The sequence below is a fragment of the Solanum dulcamara genome, chromosome 1 (genome assembly GCF_947179165.1).
Source record: "Solanum dulcamara chromosome 1, daSolDulc1.2, whole genome shotgun sequence".
Lineage (NCBI taxonomy): Eukaryota > Viridiplantae > Streptophyta > Magnoliopsida > Solanales > Solanaceae > Solanum > Solanum dulcamara.
The window spans coordinates 85332899-85357440 of record NC_077237.1 but is presented as its reverse complement, the minus strand read 5'-3'; the positions used below and the strand labels follow the sequence as shown (position 1 = coordinate 85357440).

Sequence of the window (24542 nt, the reverse complement as noted above, 5' to 3'; positions counted from 1 at the left end):
GTTCATGATTTATAAAGATGGAGTTCTCGAACATGCTTCCACACATATTAAAAGAAAATCATTTGAAATATAGGTAACATAAGTTTTCTTGCCTTCCGTCCATGTTTAAATATTGTTCATAAATAATATTATTTTGTGATATACAAAATAGGAACTCCTTGTCAAGTATTTAGAAGTAGATATTGTTCATAAATAATATTGGTTATTGTAAATATTATATTTATTAGAGCATTTGATCTCATGAATCATCTTGCTTTCCATTTTCCTTCAAATGTAATGTATTGTTGTTGCTATGGTTATAAGTCATGGATTTTCAAACTTGTCAATTTAAATGGTGCAAGGTGAATTAAGTATAAAACTTATAAAAGTATTTAAATTTTTAAAAACGTGGAAACAAAGGCAGTAACAAATTGTGACAAGGGTGGCACAAGAGGAGGCTAATGAAGCCTATATCTTATAATAATAATAAAATGTTTAGCCTTTATATTTGATAATATTTAAAATTTTGAATAAACCACTCACATCTTTATATTAGTAAATAAAATTTTATACAACTCCATCCAATAGATTGTGTTGCCAACGAGTAAGAACCCGTTTGGATGGATTTAAAAAAGTAACTTTTATTGTATGAAGTGCTTTTAGAACTTTTAAGTGTTGGAAATTATTTTTATAAATAAGCATCTGAGTGTTTGGATAAAAATGCTTATGCTGAAAATAAGTTGTTGATGTGTTTGGCAAATGTGAATTTTAGGGCTAAAGAGGGTATTTTAGGAATTAAAATAAAATATAAGGGATATAAAGTAATTTCTATGGTAAAAGAAAATGGTTTTAAGCCCTCTAAAAAAAGTTAAGGATTTTCAACTTTTTATTTTTGGGTGACTTTAAGAACTTTATGACTTAAATTTAACATTTTAAGTTGGTAGTCAAACACCACAATAAGCTAACCAACTTATAAGCCCATCCAAACGGGCTCTAAGTAACATCTTATAACTTGAATGAATTGTGACTAATATAATTATTAGCAATAATTATTATGTGAAGTCACAAAATTTATGTTTTAAGGAAACTATTACATTAAAAAAAAGTATACAACAACAACAACAAACCCAGTATAGTCCCACCATGTGGGGTTTGGAGAGGATAGAGTGTACGCAGACCTAATCCCCACCTTGAAAGGTAAGACGGTTGTTTTCGAAAGACCCTCGGCTCAAGAGAGGAAAACAAGATAAAATGTCAGATAGAGACAAGTATATCGAAAACAAGATGAAATCAAAAAATAGCAAAAGTGAGAAAGTCATGATAGAATAGTACGAAAAGAAAGAGGCATTAACTACTATAAATAAATAAGATAATCAAAGTACAATGGCCCCACACCTATAAACATCAATACAATGCAGAAATCAAATGACAATAAACAATGAGCAGAACTACAACTACTATGGTGTAAGATTAAGTCACCTAGCATTTTATCCTAATCTAAGTCCTCCACAAAAGAAATTATAGTGCGTTAATGCGCCTACTAATAGAAAAGAATAACGAGACTATGTACTAGCCTTCTACCCTAATATGGGTCCTCCACACCCTCCTATCTAAGTTCATGTCCTCGGTAAGCTGTAACTGCGTCATATCCTGTCTAATCACCTCACCCCAATATTTCTTTGGCCTACCTCTACTTCTTCTGAAACCATCCATGTCCAACCTCTCACACCTCCTCACTGGGGCATCTGCGTCTCTCCTCTTCACATGCCCAAACTATCTCAGTAGCATTTTCCGCATCTTGTCTTCCACCGAGGACACTCCTACCTTGTTCCGGATAGCCTCATTTTTAATCTTGTCGCTCTTGGTATGCCCACACATCCATCTCAATATTTTCATCTCGGCTACTTTCATCTTTTGAACTTAAGAGACCTTAATTGGAGAACACTCTGCCCCATATAACATAGCCGGTCTAACTACCACTTTGTAGAACTTGCCCTTAAGTTGTGATGGCACCTTCTTGTCATAGAGCACACCAGAAGCGAGCCTCCATTTAATCCACCCTGCCCCAATACGATGTGTGACATCATCGTCAATTTTCCCGTTGCCTTGCATGATAGACTCAAGGTACTTGAAACTACTTTTCTTTTGGATGGCCTGGTCACCAAGCCTAACTTCCGCTCCAGCCTCCTGAGGTGTCTCACTGAACTTGCACTCTAAGTACTCTGTCTTGGTCCTACTCAGCTTAAACCATTTAGACTCTAAGGTATGTCTCCAATCCTCCAACTTAACGTTAACTCCGCTACGAGTCTCATCGATCAGGACTATGTCATCCGCAAAAAGCATCACCTCACCTTGAATTTGTCGCGTCAATTCATCCATCACCATTGCAAATAAAAATGAACTAAGGGCTGATCCTTGATGCAACCCCATTACAACTGGGAAGTTCTCTGAGTCCCCTCCTACTGTCTTTACCCTGTTTTTGGCACCCTCATACACAGGTACACCTTTTGCCTTTAAACATCTTCATAGTATCTCTCGTGGAACTTTATCGTAAGCCTTTTCTAGATCTATGAATACCATATGCAAGTCCCTCTTTCTCTCCCTATACTTCTCCACTAGTCTCCTCATAAGATGGATGGCTTCTGTAGTTGAGCGTCCCGGCATAAATCCGAACTGATTCTTTGAAATAGACATGCCTCTCCTAACCCTCATCTCTACCACTCTTTTCCACGCTTTCATAGTATGACTTAAAAGCTTTATACCTCTATAGTTGTTGGAGCTCTAGATAACCCCTTTGTTTTTGTATATAGGGATCATTACGCTCGACCTCCATTCTTCGGACATCATTGTTGTCCTAAATATGACATTAAATAACCTAGTCAACCACTCCAAACCTACCTAGCTCGCGCTCTTCCAAAATTTCCCAGGAATCTCATCAGGTCCGGTCGCTCTTCCCCAGCGCATCCTACGCACAACACCCTTAACCCCTTCGATCGAAATACTTCTGCAACACCCAAAATCGTGAAGCCTCCCTGTATGTTCCAAATCTCCCAACACAATCTCTCTGTCTCCTTTTTCGTTCAAGAGTTTATGGAAGTACGATTGCCATCTCTGTTTAATAAGGGTCTCCTCTACCAAAACTTTTCCATGCTCGTCCTTAATGTACTTCACTTGATCCACATCGCGTTCCCTTCGCTCCCGCACCCTGACTAGCTTGAACAATTTCCTATCCCCTTCTTTCTCTTCTAGTTCAGCATAAAGGCGTTCAAAATCTATCGTTTTTACCGTCGAAACTGCCGACTTCGCCTCTTTCCTCGCTATCTTATAAAGTTCCCCATTTGTCCACTTCTCCACCTCATCCTTGCTTTCTATCAGCTTCGCATACGCGATCTTCTTTGCTTCCACCTTCCCTTGCACTTCTCCATTCCACCACCAGTCCCCTCGATGCCGGCCATGGCTACTTGTCGAGACTCCCAACACTTCCCTTGCTACAGCCCTAATACAGCTAGTCGTCCTATCCCACATAGTGTTCGCATCCCCACTACTATCCCAGGCCCCTATATCCTTCAATTTCTCTCCCATTTTCAGGGCGCTAGCCGTGGTCAAACTCTCTCATCTGATCCTAGGTCGGTCATCCCCGATCTTCTTCTTCCTCGTCATCTTGATCCCTAAATCCATCACCAAGAGCTTATGTCGTGTTGTAAGATTGTTGATCGGAATGACCTTATAGGCTTTGCACAAACCTTTATCATCCTTCCTAAGGAGTAAAAAATCTATTTGAGTCTTAGCCACCGCACTTCAAAAGGTTACCAAGTGGTCCTCATTTTTTAGAAAACTCGAATTGAGTATCACCAACCCAAAAGCTCTTGCGAAATCCAAAAGTGAGACTCCTCCTCCATTTCTGTCCCCAAAGCCAAAGCCTCCATGCACATCATCATACCCTCCCAAAATAGGCTCGATGTGCCCATTGAAATCCCCTCCCACAAAAAGCTTTTCGATAGGCGGTATGCCTCCCACTAACTCGTTCAAATCCTCCCAAAAACGCCTCTTATCATACTCGCTTAAACCCGTTTACGGCGCATAAGCACTAATAATGTTCAACGTGATCCCTTCAACGACCACCTTAATAGACATCATCATATCCGTGACTCTCCTAACCTCCACCACATGATCCCTTAAATCACTGTCTACTAAAATGCCTAGCCCATTCCTATACTTCGATCTACCAGAGAACCAAAGCTTATACATGTCTACCTCCTTAGCTTTAGAACCTATCCATTTGGTCTCTTGGATACAAGCTATATTAATCTTCCTCTTCTTTAGAATCTTAACTAGCTCTATGGATTTACCCGTTAATATCCCAATGTTCTAAGAACCTACTCTCAGTTTGGACGCTCCTTTAATCCACTTACCCCTCTTTACCCTCGTCCCCGTCCCCGTCCCCATCCCTGAGCGAGAACATAACCCTAGTCTACCATCACTATCCAAAGCCACGAAAACGTGTATGAACTAATAAATTATTCAAAGGTCTAAAGTCAGCAAAATGTAATTACAACTGTATGAGCAAAGAATAGATATGAAAAGATATGAAAACCGGAGGTACCAACTCCAGTTGAAATGAACCTGATTGTCGCCGGAAAATACTATTCACGTCAGAGTACTGTTCACATCGATGTTGTTGTTCATGTCGGAGTTACGAGCAAAAAGATTGTTGATAATGGAATCTGTCTTTTTCTCTTTGGACTTTTGTCAAACACCTTATGCTCCTACTTCTGAGTTCTATGAAATGTTTCAGCTCTAGCTCAGATTCCTGCCTGCAACCAAAGAATACAGCAATGCCAAAGACAAATTGAAGGCGAAGCAGAGATTACAAACGATTATGAGGATCTGGCAAAGAGGAGAGAAAAGCAAAGATCGAGTAATAGTATAAATCTGGTGCATATGGTAGATTCTCCAATTACTCAAAAAGAATCAGAGAAATATTCTCTCTAGATGTTGATTAATCTTCCAATTAAATTCAAATGAAGAAGGTCCTCCTCTAAGCAATGAAATCAATCCAAATCCAAATCAAAATCCTCAAATCTTCCAGAACTAAATGTCCAGGCTGAAAATATAGGTCTCTCATTGAAAAATTGACTTACACTTCTTATTGGTGACTTTTAGTCAAAAATAGGCAAAAAAATGTCCACAAAAATAGGTAAAAAGGATAGTCAGCATCAAAAAATAAAAATAGATAAAAAGGTTTTAAAAAAACATAGCAAAAATAAAAAAACTAAAAAAATAGGCAAAAGTTTTCTAGTAACACTTGAATTCCTAAATTCATGGGACACTTCTAAATCAATTAATTTTACCTTTTACTAAAAACAAAATCATACAATTCTATTTAAACAAGTCCTAATATTTTGCACTTCTAAATCAATTAAAATATTATCTTATTTAAGTCCAAATATATATAATTTTTAAAGTAAATTTTGGGTCAAACTTAAATATATCTTATTTAATATTTTATCATCTACTCTGACGCTATTTAACAACCTTCCTAGTTTTAATTTAACCTACTTTTACCTTATTTAATGCTTCTTCTTTTAATTCTAAATTTTCTTCTTATAAATATAATTACATCCGTTTATTTCTTAACAAATAAAATAAAAACTGTTAACCTTTTCTTGTGGAGCCTCCAGTATCATCGTTCACCGTAAGTTTTTTCTTTTTTTCTTTTTAACAAAACATTCAATTATTTGTATAACTGATTAGAAATTTGAGTTCATCAATTAAAGAGAGGGGATTTTGTTTGTAAAACTTGATTCTTTTTGTTGATTTTTCCCCTTTGGAATTCTTCATTGATGAATGTATATTTAGGGTTTGTAATTTGCATGATATGAAATTGGTTTCAGGGTATAATTTTCTTTATTAATCATATTCAATTTAATTTTGAAATTAAATATAAAGTTTTTGGGGCAACTCTTTTTTTTATTATTAAATTAATTAAAGAAACATGTCATCTCATGAATTCAATATATCAATCAATTTTGTAGTCAATCTTTCCCAGTGAATTTCTTTTTTTATAGATAATATTGATCTAGGTTTTAATATTAGGATTGAACCAACTTGTAATTTTGAGACAATCATCTTTTTATATACCTTGATTATACAAATAGGATAACAAGATCCAAAATAGTTTGATTATTCTTGTATGGCTCCATAAACTAGAATAGTCATGAATTTTGAACATGAATTTAGATACAATCAGAAATTTTTATAATAATATTTCACTATAATAATCATGTCTTCTATTGAATTGATATGTCATGTCACGTTATATTATAACTAAATATATATAACAATATTTCGCTATAACAGTCAAAAATTATTGAAACAAATGATATTTTCATAAAAAAAATTGACTTTATAAATATCATACCCATAGATTGATGCCCATTACTCATTAATTTTCTAATTGTGAGTCATCTTATCCTTGAGGATTTCTCGATTATTAAAAAGAAATGCAGCTCATTCCTCTTTAAAGATGATGATAATTGTTTTGGTGTTAGCTAGGAATACTACCAAAACGAACATGAATAGGGACAAATAGTTTTCGTCACTAAACAATGAATATTTGTTGTCAATCCTCTATAATGATGGATTAGCAATGAATTATTAAAACAATATGTTAGTCACGATCTATGTAGCGACAAAATTCATAACTAATTCAGATCCTGTATAAACACGAAATGCTTTGTACACTAAGCTGCTCTTTTTGCAAAATATCTGCTTAATATTTCACGCTCCTTTGATAACTTTTGCAGAGATAATGGATGCCGTTGTGGACTCATTGGACAAGGCATATAAAGAATTTTTAACAGCACTAACCATTGTGCTAGAGACGAGAGGGACTAATGGTGGAGAAAAACCAGAAGGTGTGGATCCATATCTTGAAAGTCTCCAAAAGCATTTGGTATCCTTTAAAGCTACTTGTGATGAAGCACAAGCTTTTGTTGAGTATTTGAAGCATAGTTTAGGATGTGAAAAGTTTCCAGAACATGTGTCTTACAGTGATCCTATTCTTATGAAGACCGATAATGAAAAACGTCAAAGACATATATGAGCATATTAAAATCTTAGAAGATCGTTGAAACATTTCAGACAAATCGTTACAAAATGCCATTAGCCTAGCTAGAACATAATGGACCTTTTAGGGTCCAATTTCACATTACTTGTTTCTTTTTGAGATTTTAGAAGTCAATAATGTCCACATTAATGTCATATGATGTTTTTGAATATTTGACTAAAGATAGTTTATTATCTATGGTTTAATTTTAGTAGCATTTGTCTGCTAACATAATGCTCTCCTTCTTTTATCAAGAGGAAAAAAAATTGAATTAGTTATGGATCCGTTGCTAGATTGTTTCTAAATATTTCGTCGCTAAATAGAATTAACAATAGTTTTTTTTTATCTGTTTAGAGAAGTCTATCAATTGATAGGTACATCCATTTAACTAATTTCAATGAATTTTTTTTCAAGTATGTTAAATTAATTCTATTACTACAACAACTAACAAGCGCTAATTTTTAGACGTGAAGGATACATGGATTGAGGTGACCAATAATACACAATTAAGATAGTATAACTTGCTTTAATTAATGTGAACAAGATTAACGAGTATGAAATAAAGTGAAATCAATCGGCAAAGTAATGAAAATGGCTTGAGATTATCTAGTGCCAAAAGTTGATAATGCCATAGACAAACTTGATGTTAAGAGACTAAAATCAACTCAAGAGTAGCAATATATTGCTAAAAATAATACAAAAATTTCATATCATGATTTTACGACGAATAACTAAAGAATTATTTATAGTTAAACTTTAGAAAGCAGTTTATGTGGAATTTGGTCTCCATGAGGACTTTTACTAACTCACTAAACCCTTCGTCAGATCTAATCATTTTTTAAAATCTAAATTATTGACACTTAATACAAGTAGTTTTATTTTTTGGACATAAGGTAACTAATCCAAGTAATTTTAAGCTAAATTGACAGATCATTGAGCTATCTAACTGTGTGCTAGGGGTGTACTGGATTGGTTCGGATTTTTCAAATACCAAATTAAATTATTTATGACGGGTTTTTAAATATATAAATCAATTCGGGTTTTCCAACCTCAGATTTTTTTTGGATTTTTAGGGTTTTCGATTTTATTTTTTTTTGCGGGGGGGGGGGGGGGGGGGGGCAGGGGGAGGTTCGATAAAGTATTTATATTAACTTATAATTGACTTGTGCTTCAAATATTTTTTTAGTTCTACCAAAATACAATTATCTAAGATGTTTATTAAGAAAATAACACAATATATGAGATGAATGAAGACACTAAAATATTTAACAAAAAATAATAATAAAATTGCATAAAATAACTGTTGCAAATTAATATGTCATAATGAAAATTTCAAAATTTAAAAGTATTAAATCATGCTAAAATAAGTCTAATAAGTATTAAGGGAAAAAATGTACTCCGAAATTGTACCGAAAAGTCAGTTACACACTTAAACTATCATGGCGACCTATCACACACTTAAACAATCTAAAAGTGAAACTATTACACACATGAACGCATAACACTACTCTCATAGTATGTGGTGTATTACACTTGCTGCCACGTCATCTCCACGTCAGAAATTATAATTTTTTATATTTTTTTCTTTTCTTCTCTTTATTAATTAACTTTTCTTTTATTACCTATATTTTATACTAATTAACTCTTAATTAATTATTAACTATCCATCCGATTTTTTATACCTTTTCTTTTCTTTTCTTTATTAATTAACTTTTCTTTTATTAACTATATTTTATACTAATTAGCTCCTAATTCATTATTAACCACCCATTCAATTTTTTATATTTCTTTTCTTTTCTTTTCTTTATTAATCAACTTTTCTTTTATTAACTATATTTTATACTAATTAAATCCTAATTAATTATTAACTACCCATCCGATTTTTTATATTTTTTCTTTTCTTTTCTTTTATTAACTATATTTTATACTAATTAACTCTTAATTAATTATTAACTATATTTTGTCTTGTCTGCAAGAAATCCACTGTTCCACAAAAAATCTCCGATAAGTACCAAATATACGGTATAAGCACTGGAATTGGCTTAGAATAGGAAACTGGGGCAAATAGACTTACATGTGCTCATTGTTTTCCTCATTACTGTAAAGTAATTCCTCAATAGGAGGACGAAATTTTTCTCCATGCTTTTCGTTGGTCAACAACCAATTATGAATTATGAGCGAACAACGGAAATTGAACCCGGCTTTTCAGAATCATTTTTATTTCTTAGTGAGGGAGTGATTTTGTTTTTTAATTTTTTTTATTTTAATGGGTTTTGAAAGAAAAAAAATCAAGATTCAAAATAGGAGTAAATTAAGGCGGGTGTAACGAAAAAAGGGTAGGTGGATGTGAAGAAGAAAGGATGTGGGGGTGGGGTGATTTTGGTTTTTTAACTGACTGACATGTTGTTCCTTTTTTTGCCACGTCAGTTGTAGGTGTGTAATAATTTCACTTTTAGATAGTTTAGATGTAAATAATTCCACTTTTAGATAGTTTAGATGTGTAATATGTCGTCATGATAGTTTAAGTGTGTAACTGACTTTTCGGTACACATTTAGGGGGGAATTTATGCATTTTCCCTAAGTATTAATTACATGACTAAACATTAAAGAAAAATTAAAATTAGGTTATATATTTTAATTGTCTAAGCCAATATAAACTAAAAAATAAATATTCAACATTATTGTCATTCTTAGTGTTGACTAATATCTTTTTTGTTAGCATTATTATTGATTTGATTTTGATTTGAGCTTTATTAGAGTTAGTAATATCTATGGACTATAATCTTCATTGGACCACTCAAAATTCTAAGTTTTAAACGTTAAATAATATAATAAAAGATAAAAACTATGAAAAAGTATAAGAAATATTTATAAACTATGTCAAAGTAAATACTTTTATGTATAAAATAAATTTTAAGAATTATATAGTATATAATGTCAGATTGATTTGATCTCGGGTTGTTCTTTTTTAGTTTAAACCAAATTAAATCAACTCAAATATAATCGAATTTTTCTTCCAATACTAAATCAAATTAAATCAAAAACTAGTCAAATATTTTTTTGATTTAACTTAATTTGCAGTTTGATTCGATTTTCGATAGTATAAGAATAAGAAATAAATTTTGCAAGAACTTGATAGTTATTATTGAAAAACATCTTATAAGGGATACATTCCAAATAGGCAGAACTTAATAACAGAAAAACTATATTTGAATAGAAAATATAACAAATCATGTTTAAATTGTTTGCTCACTATCCCCTTATCCTATACCCTTTTTCATACCACTTGTTTTTTTCGAATAAAATTAAAATCAAATAAAATATTATCAATTTTTAAAAATATAAAATAAAATAAAATAAAATAAAAATTAGCTTATTTGATCAGTTTGATTTGACATTTTAATTTTTATTCGAACCGTGAATATTCGCTTTTTATCTTCTTTTTTTTGATTTTTCACTGATGTTTGAAATCGCGTAGTCCTGATTAAATTCGAATCACGCAAATCTATTTATGAATAACACGCTCACAATATGATTTTTTCTATTCCCCAAACTTGAACTCGAGATAGTCTCAACTCTGCACCACTACGTGGTCTTATTACATTCCCTCCACACCACTAATACAAATTCCCTTCACGTGAGAAATCACTATGCAAGAAACTCTCCATTTCTCCTCTTCTTCTTCTTTCTCACTTCCTAAATTCTCCATTTCTCCTCCCAAATCCTTCAAATCCTCCACCATTTCTTTCTCTCAACACCCAAAACCACCCACCCCCATCTCCACTTCTCTTCCTACCCAAAAAATCTTCCATCTCCTAGAAAAACTCCTTTTCTTGGATTCTCCTGGCATAGACTCTTTACATTGTCTTACTTCACAACCCCTTATCATTTCTTCCTCTTTATCCCATCTCAAATCAGCTATTCACTTCCTTTACTCCCTTAATCTCACCATTCTTGATGTTCGGAGAGTTTTACACATGTGCCCGGAGATTTTAACAGCCTCAATTTCCACCACCATCCGACCCGCCGTCACTTTTTGCTCCGGGAAGCTCATGTCACCGGAGAAAATCTTTCGGGTGTTCTCCGTCGACGACCCCGGCTGCTCATAAAGTGTGTAAAACAGCATCTCCGACCGATCCTTTACTTTTTGCAGAGTAGTATTGGTATTGAGGATTTTTCAAAATGTGCGACTTTTCTATCTTGCTCTGTGGAGACTAAGTTTATACCGCGATTGGATTACTTTCAGAGAGTTGGGTTTTCGAGGAGAGATGCGAAAGTGATGTTTAGGAGGTTTCATTGTTCTGTTACAGTATAGAGGAGAATTTGGAGCCGAAATTCGATTACTTTTGTGGTGGAAATGGGAAGGGAGTTGAAGGAATTGAATGCGTTTCCTCAGTATTTTTCGTTTAGCTTAGAGAATAGGATAAAGCCAAGACACAAGATGTGTGTTGAGAAAGGTGTGTGCTTGTCATTGCCTGTGATGTTGAAGTCCTACGAATCGCGATTTCGTGATAGGCTGGAAGTTTATTGTAGCTCTTCTATGCCGGTGAGACAATCTCCCTTTTGGTACAATACAAAATTTGATGATCATAATGTAACATAGATTGAACTTAAAACAGTATTTTGCCCCATTTTTGTTTATAGAAGTATATGTTTGATGATCATTTTAATCGTTACCCGTTTTCCGGTGGTGTAAAATCATGCTAATTTTGTATACGTTCAAACTTAAATAGAGTGACATGGTCAATGAGGATTCGTAGCTGACCACAACATGCTTGGGATTGAAACGTAGTTATTTGCTAGTTTGTGTATATTCAAGTTGTGGTCAATGAGGATTCATATGGCTTAGAGAATAGGATAAAGCCAAGGCACAAGATGTGTGTTGAGAAAGGTGTGTGCTTGTCATTTTCCGTGTTGTTGAAGTCCCATGAATCGCGATTTCGTGATAGGATGGATGTGTGTTGTATCTCTTCTATGCCGGTGAGACCATCTCCTTTTTGGTATAGTACAAAATTTGATCATAATGTAACATATATTGAACTTAAATCACCATATTTTGCCCCATTTTTGTTTATAAAAGTATATTTGATGATCATTTTGATCGTTACCTGTTTCCTGGTGGTGTAAAATCATGTTATTTTTGTATAGTTTCAAGCTTAAATAGAGCGACATGGTCAATGAGGATTCGTAGCTGACCACAACTTGCTTGGGATTGAAATGTAGTTGTTATTTGCTAGTTTGTGTATATTCAAGTTGTGGTCAATGAGGATTCATATGGCGTAGAGAATAGAATAAAGCCAAGGCAGAAGATATGTGTTGAGAAAGGTGTGTGCTTGTCATTGTCTATGATGTTGAAGTCCTACGAATCACGATTTCGTGATAGGCTGAAAGTTTGTTGTAGCTCTTCTATGCCGGTAAGACAATCTCCCTTTTGGTACAATACAAGATTTGATGATCATAATATAACATAGATTGAACTTAAAATGATATTTTGCCCCATTTTTGTTTATAAAAATATATGTTTGATGATCATTTTAATCGTTACCTGTTTCCTGGTGGTGTAAAATCATGTTATTTTTGTATAGTTTCAAGCTTAAATAAAGCGATATGGTCAATGAGGATTCGTAGCTGACCACAACTTGCTTGGGATTGAAACGTAGTTGTTATTTGCTCAACTTGCTTGGGATTGAAACGTAGTTGTTATTTGCTAGTTTGTATATATTCAAGCTATGGTCAGTGAGGATTCGTATGGCTTAAAGAATAGGATAAAGCCAAGGCACAAGATGTGTGTTGAGAAAGGTGCGTGCTTGTCATTGTCTGTGATGTTGAAGTCCCATGAATCGTGATTTCGTGATAGGCTGGATGTGTGTTGTAACTCCTCTATGCCGGTGAGACAATCTCCCTTTTGTATAGTACAAAATTTGATCATAATGTAATATAGATTGAACTTAAACCATATTTTGCCCCATTTTGTTTATGGAAGTATATGTTTGATGAGAATTTTATTGGTTATCTGTTTCCTGGTGGTGTAAAATCATGTTAGTTTTGTATACGTTAAAGCTTAAATAGAGCGACATGGTCAATGAGGATTTGTAGCTGACCATAACTTGCTTGGGATTGAAACGCAGTTGTTAGTTGCTAGTTTGTATACATTCAAGTTGTGGTTTGTACAGTTTAATAACATGTATTGGAACATAATAGTTGGATTTACTAATTGAATATTTTAAGATGTTTGAAAAGGTAAGCATTATTACAGAAATATACCTTAATCATGATTTAATTAAATTGATTTGGTGTAAACACTTGATATATGTGTTTACCCATCAATCATTTTTTCTCCTCCACAATCAAGCGGGCTTAAGGGAGGAGGATAAGAGGCGCTTTTGGGAGGATTTGGATGAGTTAGTGGGAGGTATACCACCTACTGAGAAGCTTTTCGTGGGAGGGGATTTCAATGGGCACATCGGGTCTATTTCAGGAGGGTATGATGATGTGCATAGAGGCTTTGGCTACGGGGTCAGAAATGTAGGAGGCCTTTCACTTTTGGAATTCGCAAGAGCTTTTGGGTTGGTCATAGCCAATTCGAGTTTCCCAAAGAAGGAAGACCACTTGGTAACATTCCATAGTTCGGTGGCTAAGACTCAGATAGACTTTTTACTCCTGAGGAAGGTCGATAGAGGTCTGTGCAAAGACTGTAAGGTCATTCCGATAGACAACCTTACAACCCGACATAAGCTTTTGGTGATGGATTTAGGGATCAAGATGATGAGGAATAAGAGGGTCGGGGATGATCGATCTAGGATCAGATGGAGGAGTTTGACCACTGCAAATGCCCTGGAGATGGGAGAGAAGTTGAAGGCCATGGGGGCCTGGGATAGTAATGGGGATGCAACCAGTATGTGGGATAGGACGGCTAGTTGTATTAGGACTGTGGCAAGGGAAGTGTTGGGAGTCTCGAATGGTAGTCGTAGTCGGCATCGAGGAGACTGGTGGTGGAATGGAGAAGTGCAAGAAAAGGTGGAAGCAAAGAAGATGGCGTACGCAAAGTTGATAGAAAGCACAGATGAGGTGGAGAAGTGGACGAATAGGGAACTTTATAAAATAGCGAGAAAAGAGGCGAAGTCGGCGGTTTCGACGGCAAAAACAACAGCTTTTGAACGCCTTTATGCTGAACTAGAAGAGAAAGGTGGGGATAGAAAATTGTTCAGGCTAGCCAGGGCGCGGGAGAGAAGGGCACGCGATGTGGACCTAGTGAAGTGCATTAAGGACGAGCATGGAAAAGTATTGGTAGACGAGACCCTCATTAAACAGAGATGGCAGTCCTATTTCTATAAACTCTTGAATGAGGAAGGGGACAGAGACTTTGTGTTGGGAGATTTAGAACATACAGAGAGGCGTTGCGATTTTGGGTATTGTAGGAGTATTAAGGTCGTGGAGGTTAAGAGTGTAGTTCGTAGGATGCGCTCGGGAAGAGCAACCGGACCTGACGAGATTCCTGGGGAATTTTGGAAGAGCACGATTTCGGTAGGTTTGGAGTGGTTGACTAGGTTATTTAATGTCATCTTTAAAACGGCAACGATGCCCGAAGAATGGAGGTCGAGCATAATGATCCCTCTATACAAAAATAAAGGGGATATCCAGAGTTGCAACAACTATAGAGGTATTAAGCTACTAAGCCATACTATGAAACTGTGGGAAAGAGTGGTAGAGATGAGGGTGAGGAGAGACGTGTCTATTTCAGAGAACCAGTTTGGATTTATGCCGGGACGCTCAACTACAGAAGCCATCCATCTTATGAGGAGACTGGTGGAGCAGCATAGGGAGAGGAAGAGGGACTTGCATATGGTATTCATCGACCTAGAAAAGGCTTATGATAAAGTCCCAAGAGAAATACTATGGACATGTTTGAAGGCTAAAGGTGTACCTATGGTATACATTAGGGTGATCAAGGACATGTACGAGGGAGCCAAAACCAGGGTAAGGACAGTAGGAGGGGACTCAGAGCACTTCCCAGTGGTGATGGGGTTGCATCAAGGATCAGCTCTTAGTCCTTTTTTATTTGCCTTGGTGATAGATGGATTGACGCGACAAATTCAAGGTACGGTGCCATGGTGTATGCTTTTCGCGGATGACATAGTCCTGATCGATGAGACTCGCCACGGAGTTAACGCTAAGCTGGAGGATTGGAGACATACCTTGGAGTCTAAAGGGTTTAAGTTGAGTAGGACAAAGACAGAGTACTTAGAGTGCAAGTTCAGTGAGACACCTCAGGAGGTTGATGTTGAAGTTAGGCTTGGTGCTCAGGTCATCCAAAAGAGAAGTAGTTGCAAGTATCTTGGGTCTATCATGCAAGGCAGCGGGGAGATTGACGATGATGTCACACATCGTATTGGGGTAGGGTGGATGAAATGGAGGCTCGCTTCCGGAGTGCTATGTGACAAGAATGTGCCACCAAAACTTAAGGGCAAGTTCTACAAAGTGGTGGTTAGACCGGCTATGCTGTATGGGGCGGAGTGTTGGCCAGTTAAGACTTCTCACATTCAAAAGATGAAAGTTGCTGAGATGAGAATGCTGAGATGGATGTGTGGGCACACCAGGAGCGACATGATTAGAAATGAGGCTATTCAGGACAAGGTAGGAGTGGCCTCGGTGGAAGACAAGATGCGGGAAATACAACTGAGATGGTATGGACATGTGAAGAGGAGAGACACAGATGCCCCAGTGCGGAGGTGTGAGAGGCTGGCCATGGATGGTTACAGAAGAGGTAGGGGTAGGCCGAAGAAGTATTGGGGAGAGGTGATTAGACAGGACATGACGCAGTTACAGCTTACGGAGGACATGACCTTAGATAGGAGGGTGTGGAGGACCCACATTAGGATAGAAGGCTAGTTCATAGTCTCGTTATTCTTCTCTATTCATAGGTGTAGTAGTGCATTACGATCTCTTGCGCTTTGACTTCTGATTTCTGTTATTTCTGTTATTATTTATTACTTTCTATGCTTTGATTACTCAATTTTACCTGTGCCGCTTTCATTATTTATTTAATCGTTATTTGTTATTAGTCTTTATTTATTTGTATTTATTTGTCATCTATTCGTTATTTGTTTGTTGTTTTTCTCATAAAGCTTTTAATTTTCTATTCTTATCTAACATTTTTTTATGCATTTATGCTTTTACTGAGCCGAGGGTCTCCAGGAAACAGCCGTCCTACCTTGGTAGGAGTAAGGTCTGCGTACATTCTACCCTCTCCAGACCCCATGTTGTGGGATTTCACTGGGTTGTTGTTGTTGTTGTTGTTGTAATCAATAATATTGTCATTGTCATTCTTAATACAATTGTAGTTGCTTATAGCTAATATATACACCATAGTAATTTGATAAATTTTCTTATCTCTGTTTTCCCTCTACACAACAACAATATATCCAATATAATCTCATGCGTAGGGTCTGACGGTTTTTTCGTCTAAACTAATTAGGAAATAGCGATCAGGATACAAGCCATATGAAGAATGCTGTCCATATTGTAAATGATGCTGAAGCCAATGCTTAAGTCCATAACATAATCACTGAACACTCACTCTCACCAGCTCCAAACAACTGTGTCATGGTTCCTGCAAATAAATCTGCATTCGCATATACCGTCAAATTTCTCTATAATAATTATAAGTAATTGAGCAAGATGAAACAAAAAATACGTTCATTAATTAATAGAGCATGAACTGATATATACGCAAAGAAATAACAGTATATGTAAAAGACCTCCTACGATGGAAACTAAAGAAAATAACAACATATACAGTAAAATAAAGCAGTAATAGTAAGGAATAAACAGTAATTAACAATGTTCTGATAACAACATTGTTCGTCCGGATATTTTTTTGGTTGTAATAGCGAAATGTTGTTATAAAGAATATAAAAGTTAGTTCTAAACATTGTTATCTCTGATGGCTGTTATTGAAAGGTCTGACGATGTTTTCTGGCCCAAATGATTTTTGCTTAACATCTCAATATCTCAACAGAAGGAATGTGTAACGCCCCGGTTTTTTTTTCCGCCAAGACTCGAACCGTTCTTCTTGTGCGTATAGGATCGAACTCGATGATTTGTAATTTTATATATGAGTTAGTATTAATTCCTAAATATTTGAAGTGTATTAGATGTGTGTTAGGATCATAAAAGATCTCTAACACCAAGTCGAGTCCAAAGAATTCCAATCGATTAAGTTTTCAGATGAGTTAGTATAAGAGTCAACTTCAAATGATCATATCTCTTATAATATAATAAATTGGGTGGCTCATGACCTATTAAATTAGAGGTATTTGAGTTTTCTTTCCAACGCCACCAAGATTGTAATTTTTGGAGTTCGGAGTCAAAAGTTATGACAATTTTACTACAGACTAGTACTGCAGAAAAATTCAGGCCTGGACTATCATTGCAGGAATTTCAGGCCTGCCGCTCCAGTGGCCCCCGACGCCACTATAGCTCCAGAAACTAGCCTCAGTAATTTGGCCCTTGGCGCGATAGGCCACTAAAGCAGGTGCAGGGTTTTTAAGCCCATTTTCCAGATTTCAGAAATTTTAGGCTTGACGCTGTAGTGGCGCGGCGCGCCACTATAGCGCCAGCAGGGTTTTGGCCCATTTTTTTTTTCCGGATTTTTGATGAAGGGCATTTTGGACCTTTTCCCACCCATCCTATATTAAACCTAATACACTAGAGTTCACCATTTCCGCCCCTCACATCAATTTCTAAGGGTTTTCTCTCCAAAAACACCCAAGAATGTTGAGAAGGAGAATTGGAGAAGAAGAAGAAGAGTGAGGTTTCAAGCCATTCCTTCAAGTCTTGATTTCCTCCGATTTCTAGGTATGTAAGGCTAACCTAAAATATGAATTGAGTTCTTCCATATGCCTCATAGATGTGTTGGATGAAAATTGTGAAAGGCTTGAACCTTCCATAAAGGTTTTCTTGAATTTTTCCTAAATTATAGAATATTTTTTATATACTATTAATTGATTGATGATTTTCATGACTTGAATTATTAAATAGTTATCTTTCATATTATTGACTACAAATGAATTTTTGTATATAAATTCATATGTATTGATGGTGTTCTTGAGTGGAGTTTTGTTGAGAGTACGGATTCATGTTTCATTCACATGAAAACCAAGATGAGATTTCCTTTTTGGTCATAAATTGTCTTGAGGTTGAGATGGATGGTTTTTTGTGTATATGTATTGATTGGAATGAAAAGAATGAATTGGGATAGCTATGAATGTGAATGACATAAAAAGAAATGAAACATTGGTAGAGCTAGAATGTCATTTGTGTTTCTATAAATGGAATATAGAATTAAATAAGAAATTTGAGCAAGATGTTTGATAATGATGTGAATGATGATGTTTGATGATGATGTTTGAGGTGAAATGGATTGGAGTCTAACGTGACTACATGATATGTGATTTGCATAATTTGATTTGAGTGGAGTCATATGAGTATAAATTATTGTTTGAGAAGGAATTTTAAATAAATGATTTGTGAACATTTTTGCATAAACTATTTATACACTATTTTGAGTTTAAAGAATAATTACTTTTATCTTTGATTTAAAAAGAGTTTAAGTATGAATTGAGTTTGAAAAGTCTCTTAATTATCATTTTGAACATGAGTATTTTGAATTTAAATGAGTTGAGTATTTTTACATAAAAATGTCTATTTTGAGTTTGAGTTGAGGAGTTGAAATTATGTTTTAAAAGCATCTAATATTTTCTGCATTCATTGAGTTGAGATTGTATCAATTTTAAAGAGAAGAGTTTGATGGTTTGAGATGAGTTGATTTGGAAGAAGGTCCAATGAGGCCAAATTTGAATGCGTTTTGAAAAGAGTCCAATGAGACTAAATGAGTTGATTTGAAAATAAGTCCTAAGAGACTAAATGAGTATTTTGAGTATTTTACTCACTTGATAGATATGAGCATATTGAGTTTTGGGAGGAGTATTGCGCACCGAATTGGGTATAAGTATAGTCTATACTTGAATTCCATGAACTACGTAGCCAACGTAAGAAGGGATTGTACCGTGTCGGATGTTTCCCTATTTCATTGTCCTGAAATGATAGGACTTGATTGATTGATGGATCCATAATTGGTTGATTCATTCATATCCTGACAAAGTATGAACGGACGTGACAACAACGTCGGCTTGTTGTACTATCACTTGCTCATATGATGATGATTGTCGGTTAGAGAAACTCCCAATTGAATGGATTGTGCTTGATATGATTGGTTTAATTGAGATTGTATCTGATTGAGTTGATTTGTAAATTATTGCTAAATTCTAATTTACATATCTATTGAATTGAGTCCTTTGACTTTATTGTTGAGTTGATTGTATATGATTGGATTGGATTGGATGGTATGCGATTGAATTATAAATTAATAGATTGAATTGGATTGGATCGGATTGTATATGATTGGATTGGATTGAATTGTATACGATTGGATTGGATTGGATGGTATATGATTAAATTGAATTGGATTGTATGTGATTGGATTGGATTGTATACAAGTAGTCTCTGTCTAAACCGTATTCTTACTTTAGACTTATGACACTTTGATTGAGCATCTCTTATCTTTATAACTTGAGATATTTGAACCGGTATTATTTCATTCTGTCATATTACATACTTGTATATTTCACGTACTGACGTCCATTTGGACCTGCATCGTTTCATGATGCAGAGACAGGTTTAAGAGATCATCAATAGGCGCACCGTTGAGGATCTGTTCACACTCAGCTTATTGGTGAGTCCTCCCCTACATTCGGAGAATACCACTTAAGTTATTCTTGCGTCGAGTTAGTCTTTTCATTCTGATTTGAGGTAGCCATGAACTTGTCATTGGCACTAATTAGATAATAGTGATAGAGGCTTCATAGACTAGATAGTGATGGGTCGATTGAGTATTTTACTTCTTGAATTATTCTTGTCAAACTATTTAACGGCATAGATTGGAGTTCGATTTGTTGGCCCATGGCCTTTATTATTTGAGTTAAATTGATGATTTGAGTTGCCCACTAAAGTATTCCTTTATTTTAAACTTTCCGCTGATTGATTGATATGAATGAATGTGTGATTGGATCAAGTGGTTCGCTTGGAGACCAGCAATGGTCTTCGAATGCCGACCATGTCTAGGGTACCCTCCCGGGGCGTGACATAATGTTTTTCTTTCTTCCTTTTTTTTCTTTCTAATGGAGTTTGTTCTATCGATATTGCTACTAATTTGTTTCGGTGATCACGAAATAGACACCAGTTCCCACATAAAATCTAAATTACAAAGCTATTTTAGGAATCTCTGCACATTTCTGATATTGGTTACTGTATTTTTTTCCATACTGTTTTTAATATGCTTTGCTTGAGCTGAGAGTTTATCAGAAACAACTTATCTACCCTCACAGGATCAGAATAAGGCTACATACACATCATCCTCCTCACACCCACTTGTGGGATTACACTAATATGCTGTTGATCACGGAATAGACACCAGTTTCCTCATAGAATCTAAATTACAAAGCTATTATAGAAATCTCTGCACGTTTCTGATATTGGTCGGAGGATCTTTACTTATTTGAAGAATGTAGCCAACGAGAAGTATTTCTATCAGAGTAAAACAGAGTGAAGGGTCAAAAACATCCAAAGTATCCCGATATTTTGAGCTTCATACATGAACTATCATGTGAGTTTCTATATATTTAAACAAGCTAGAGAGTCTCATACCCATGTAAACTAGCTGTATCTTGGACCCCATGAAGAGGAGCTGCATTACCTATAACTGACTTTCTGATTTGAGGTACAAGTTCAACTACAAAACCTGCAATCTATACAAGGCCAATGGTCAATACTCCTCCTTGAATAACTGGATCTTAAACAAGACTTCAGGCTGCCCTGCAGGAAATGCCTATCATATTAACAGAAACACCTAACAAATTGCACACACTAAATACGAACTAACACAACCACGCAATACAAAGGAGTTTAGAACACAGATAGGATAACAGTGGGAGAATACTGCTCCGATGGTAGAAGGGAAAAATAATTTCTTCAGGTTCTTCTTCCTTGAAAGCACTCCCATGTACTGTCTCAATTTAGTCCATAGCGATACCTGTTACAGGAACTCATAGATCAAAATTCAAAATTCTAAGTGCGCCATTACCATCCTGGAGGTTATGCCGGTGAGCTTCTCTTTCACAATATTCATTTGCATCCACTCAGTTTTCCATTGGGGAATGGGGAAATATTGTAATGTATACTCGCTTTGTTTCAATTTGTTTTTCTGAGTAAAAAGAATTTTGAATTTTGTAGCTTTAAACTAAAGATATGTAGAATGTACCAAAATACCCTTGAATCTTGTGGTTTTAAACATGTCATGTGGAAAGTTGGAATTAAAGATTTGTCAAAAAGGAAAGAGATGATCTTTTTAAAACGGACTAAAATTGAAAGTAAGACAAACAAATTGAAACGGAGGGAATAGTTAGTTCAGGCATGCATGATTGAAATGTGATGCATAATCAACCACAGATTTATCATCAAATCTAGTAGAGGGCAATGCAGGTTGTTCAGATTGGTGCTCTGATCGTGCCAAGTCATTTGTCCAAGCAGTGGCTCCGTGAAGATCCCAACTTCAGCTATGGAGCTTTCACCGGCATATATTTACTTATGGTGGAATCGTTAACTTCAACCTTATCGGGGCTCTTACTTAATGATATTCTGACAATATTATACACATAAGACCATAGATAAATTGTGCCTATCTGAAGAAGAGAAATCACCAGGAAACATTGCATTAGATTTCCATTGAATGAAAAGTTTTAACAGTTTTTGTTATTAAGTGTTTTTTTCTGCCCCCAGTTAAGGCCGTAGAGCCGCATGTACATTCTTTGGAGTGGAGAGGTAGCTCATAACTGATACTACCTTTTTGTTTTACTTTCATTTTTAATCAGTTTCAAAATGAACCAATAGATTCAAAAGTTTTCCGAACTCCGTGTCAAGTAAAAGTAAGACAAACGAATTGACATAGATGAAGTATTCAACGCCACAATTTCACATCGGAGACCATCCCAAACATGAAAGTATAGTGAAACCAACTTAACTATTAATAACACATACCGCCATTGAAAGGGAAACATAGTCAATTGCATATGTGTGGCAAACATCAGGCGCTCCAAATGGGCTTCCTTTCTCCTCACAGACAACTGGAATTATGATGAGAAGTATGCCCATTTTCCAGTTCACATCGTAGACGCAAAATTATGCGGAGAAAGTAAGGAAGACTTTTGTTTGTCTAATTTTAACTTGACACGAAATTTAAGAAAGCAAGAAAGATTATTGAATCTTGAGGTCATAAACTAAAGATACGTAGAATGTACCAAAATGTCTTTCTTGTAGTTTTTAAAAATGTCATGGGGAAAGTTGGAATTAGCGAGTTGCCAAAAAAAAGTAAAGAGACATTCTTTATGAAATGGACTATAACGGAAAGTGAGACAAACAAACTGAAACGGAAGGAGTACTTAATTTTGGCGAGAATACTAATGTCAATTTATCACCTATAAGTTCAAACGGAGTAGAAGAATTTATGTAAGAGGAAGGGTCAGAATTCAAAATGTCAAATACTGATTTTAGCAGAACATGAAAGGGTTACGCAGAAGCTGTACCATATTAACTTGGACAATAGTCATCTTCGTGACTGATGTTCTTTCTGGTTATACATACCTGCAACACAGCAGCCTATAACGAGGCCTCGTAGATGTTTAGGAGGTCTTGTTATTTGATTGACGATCCAAGCAAGAATCGAACCAACAATATAAGTGATGAAGAGATTCAAAGGCATGAATCACCTACAATTACAACTGAGTTAATGGGACAGACAGGGAACACATAACAACACAAGAGATTAGAAATCTCGAAAACTCACAATCGTTTCATGCTTTCGTATGTAATTGTTTTGGATAAGTTGCTTGAAATCAGGGCGGGATTGAATATGAAAAACACAATCTGTTCACAGAAAATAATACAGAAAGAAACATCAATTTCCTATGACAGAGATTACCACGTAATAAGAGAGTACAATAATTTTTACAAGTTAGAATTGAAATGATAGAATTTTTTTTGTTTTTTTGCCTTTTCCACAACAATATTACTATAGCACCGCCCAAGGGTGTGACTCACTAGTCAATAAAGTGAGTTGAGAACCTGAGGCGTCAGGTTCAAATCCCAACAGAGACAAAAATACTGGGTGATTCTTCTTGTCTGTTCTAGCCTTGGTGGACGACTGTTCAAACTCTAAAGAAGTAAAGACACGAAGAAGTTGAAGGAGTTTCAACATCTACTATATATACAAAAAAAATAACTTTAACCATGTATAAACAGTGTAATTTTTTTGTTCCTAAATGTTCTCCGAGCAGATTTGATCTCCCTTAAAGGACATGGTAGAGGTGCAGAGGATTGAATAAACTAACAAGTTCACGTACAAGTACAACAACAGCATATGCAGGGAAATCCCACTAAGTGGAATCTGAGGAGGATAGGGTTTACGCAGACCTTACCACTACCTCCTGAAGGTAGAGAGTTACAAGTAACGAGTAAAGTTTGAATTGACGAGCAAACTACAAAGCATGAAAAGTACACTCACATTATTCAAATGCTTCCTTGCATCCTCTCCTAGTAAGGCGAAACGATCTAGTGCAAGAACTAGTCCAATTGCTGTTATCAAAAGCACTTGGATAACCGGCATTGATGCTGCAAGTAAGAGATCCAGAAGCCCCATATCGAGTTCCTCTTATGTAAACGATGAAACAGAGAACCAAGTTAATTTGTCTAGATGCACTCTCAAAGTTAGAGTATGTGTTTACGTATTATGCCTATTAATACAAATCAAAATATAGCACATAAGGATATTGAAACTCAAGAACAGAACCTATAAGTGATAGAATTCACAAACAATCAATCAAAGAAAACTAAAACTGCTAATTACCATCTTAAAATGCTACTAAAAAATGTTAACGGCTCGTATAATTCTCGAAAATGCTTCAGAATCTTTTTTATTGCTCGTTTGAGAACCACAATCTTTAGCTCTAAAACTAAATTATTTTCTTATATCTGAGAAGAACTTCCAAATTTATAGGAAGGAAACTTAATCAGAATGATTAATCATTTTGTTTGAACTCTAGAGTGTGGTCATTTTCAGCTTTGTATTTATTACACAATAATTTATCACACGTAAGTCATTTTTTACTTTATTTTGTCATATAAAGTCATCCAATTTTATCCAAGTTAAATAAAAAAGTAAATTTCACCTAATTTTTTTTTTCTATTGCTCGTTTGAGAACCACGATTTTTAGGTTTAAAACTGAATTATTGAACATAAAAAGTGAGAAGAACTTCGATTAACAGGAAGGGAGCTTAATCAAAA

General features: G+C 35.4%; 1 long non-coding RNA gene and 2 pseudogenes across 1 annotated transcript; 2 read left to right on the top strand and 1 right to left on the bottom strand.

Moving 5' to 3' along the window:
* Positions 1-5559: 5559 nt before the first annotated feature.
* On the top strand, positions 5560-7281 carry LOC129890303 (uncharacterized). The gene is made up of 2 exons (XR_008766996.1): positions 5560-5674; positions 6786-7281. It is a non-coding gene; the product is annotated as an uncharacterized LOC129890303 (long non-coding RNA).
* Positions 7282-10709: 3428 nt separating this feature from the next.
* Positions 10710-11734, top strand: LOC129890292 (transcription termination factor MTEF1, chloroplastic-like; annotated as a pseudogene).
* A 4686-nt stretch (positions 11735-16420) lies between these two features.
* LOC129895200 (protein PIN-LIKES 1-like) lies at positions 16421-24234 on the bottom strand (annotated as a pseudogene).
* Positions 24235-24542: the final 308 nt, after the last annotated feature.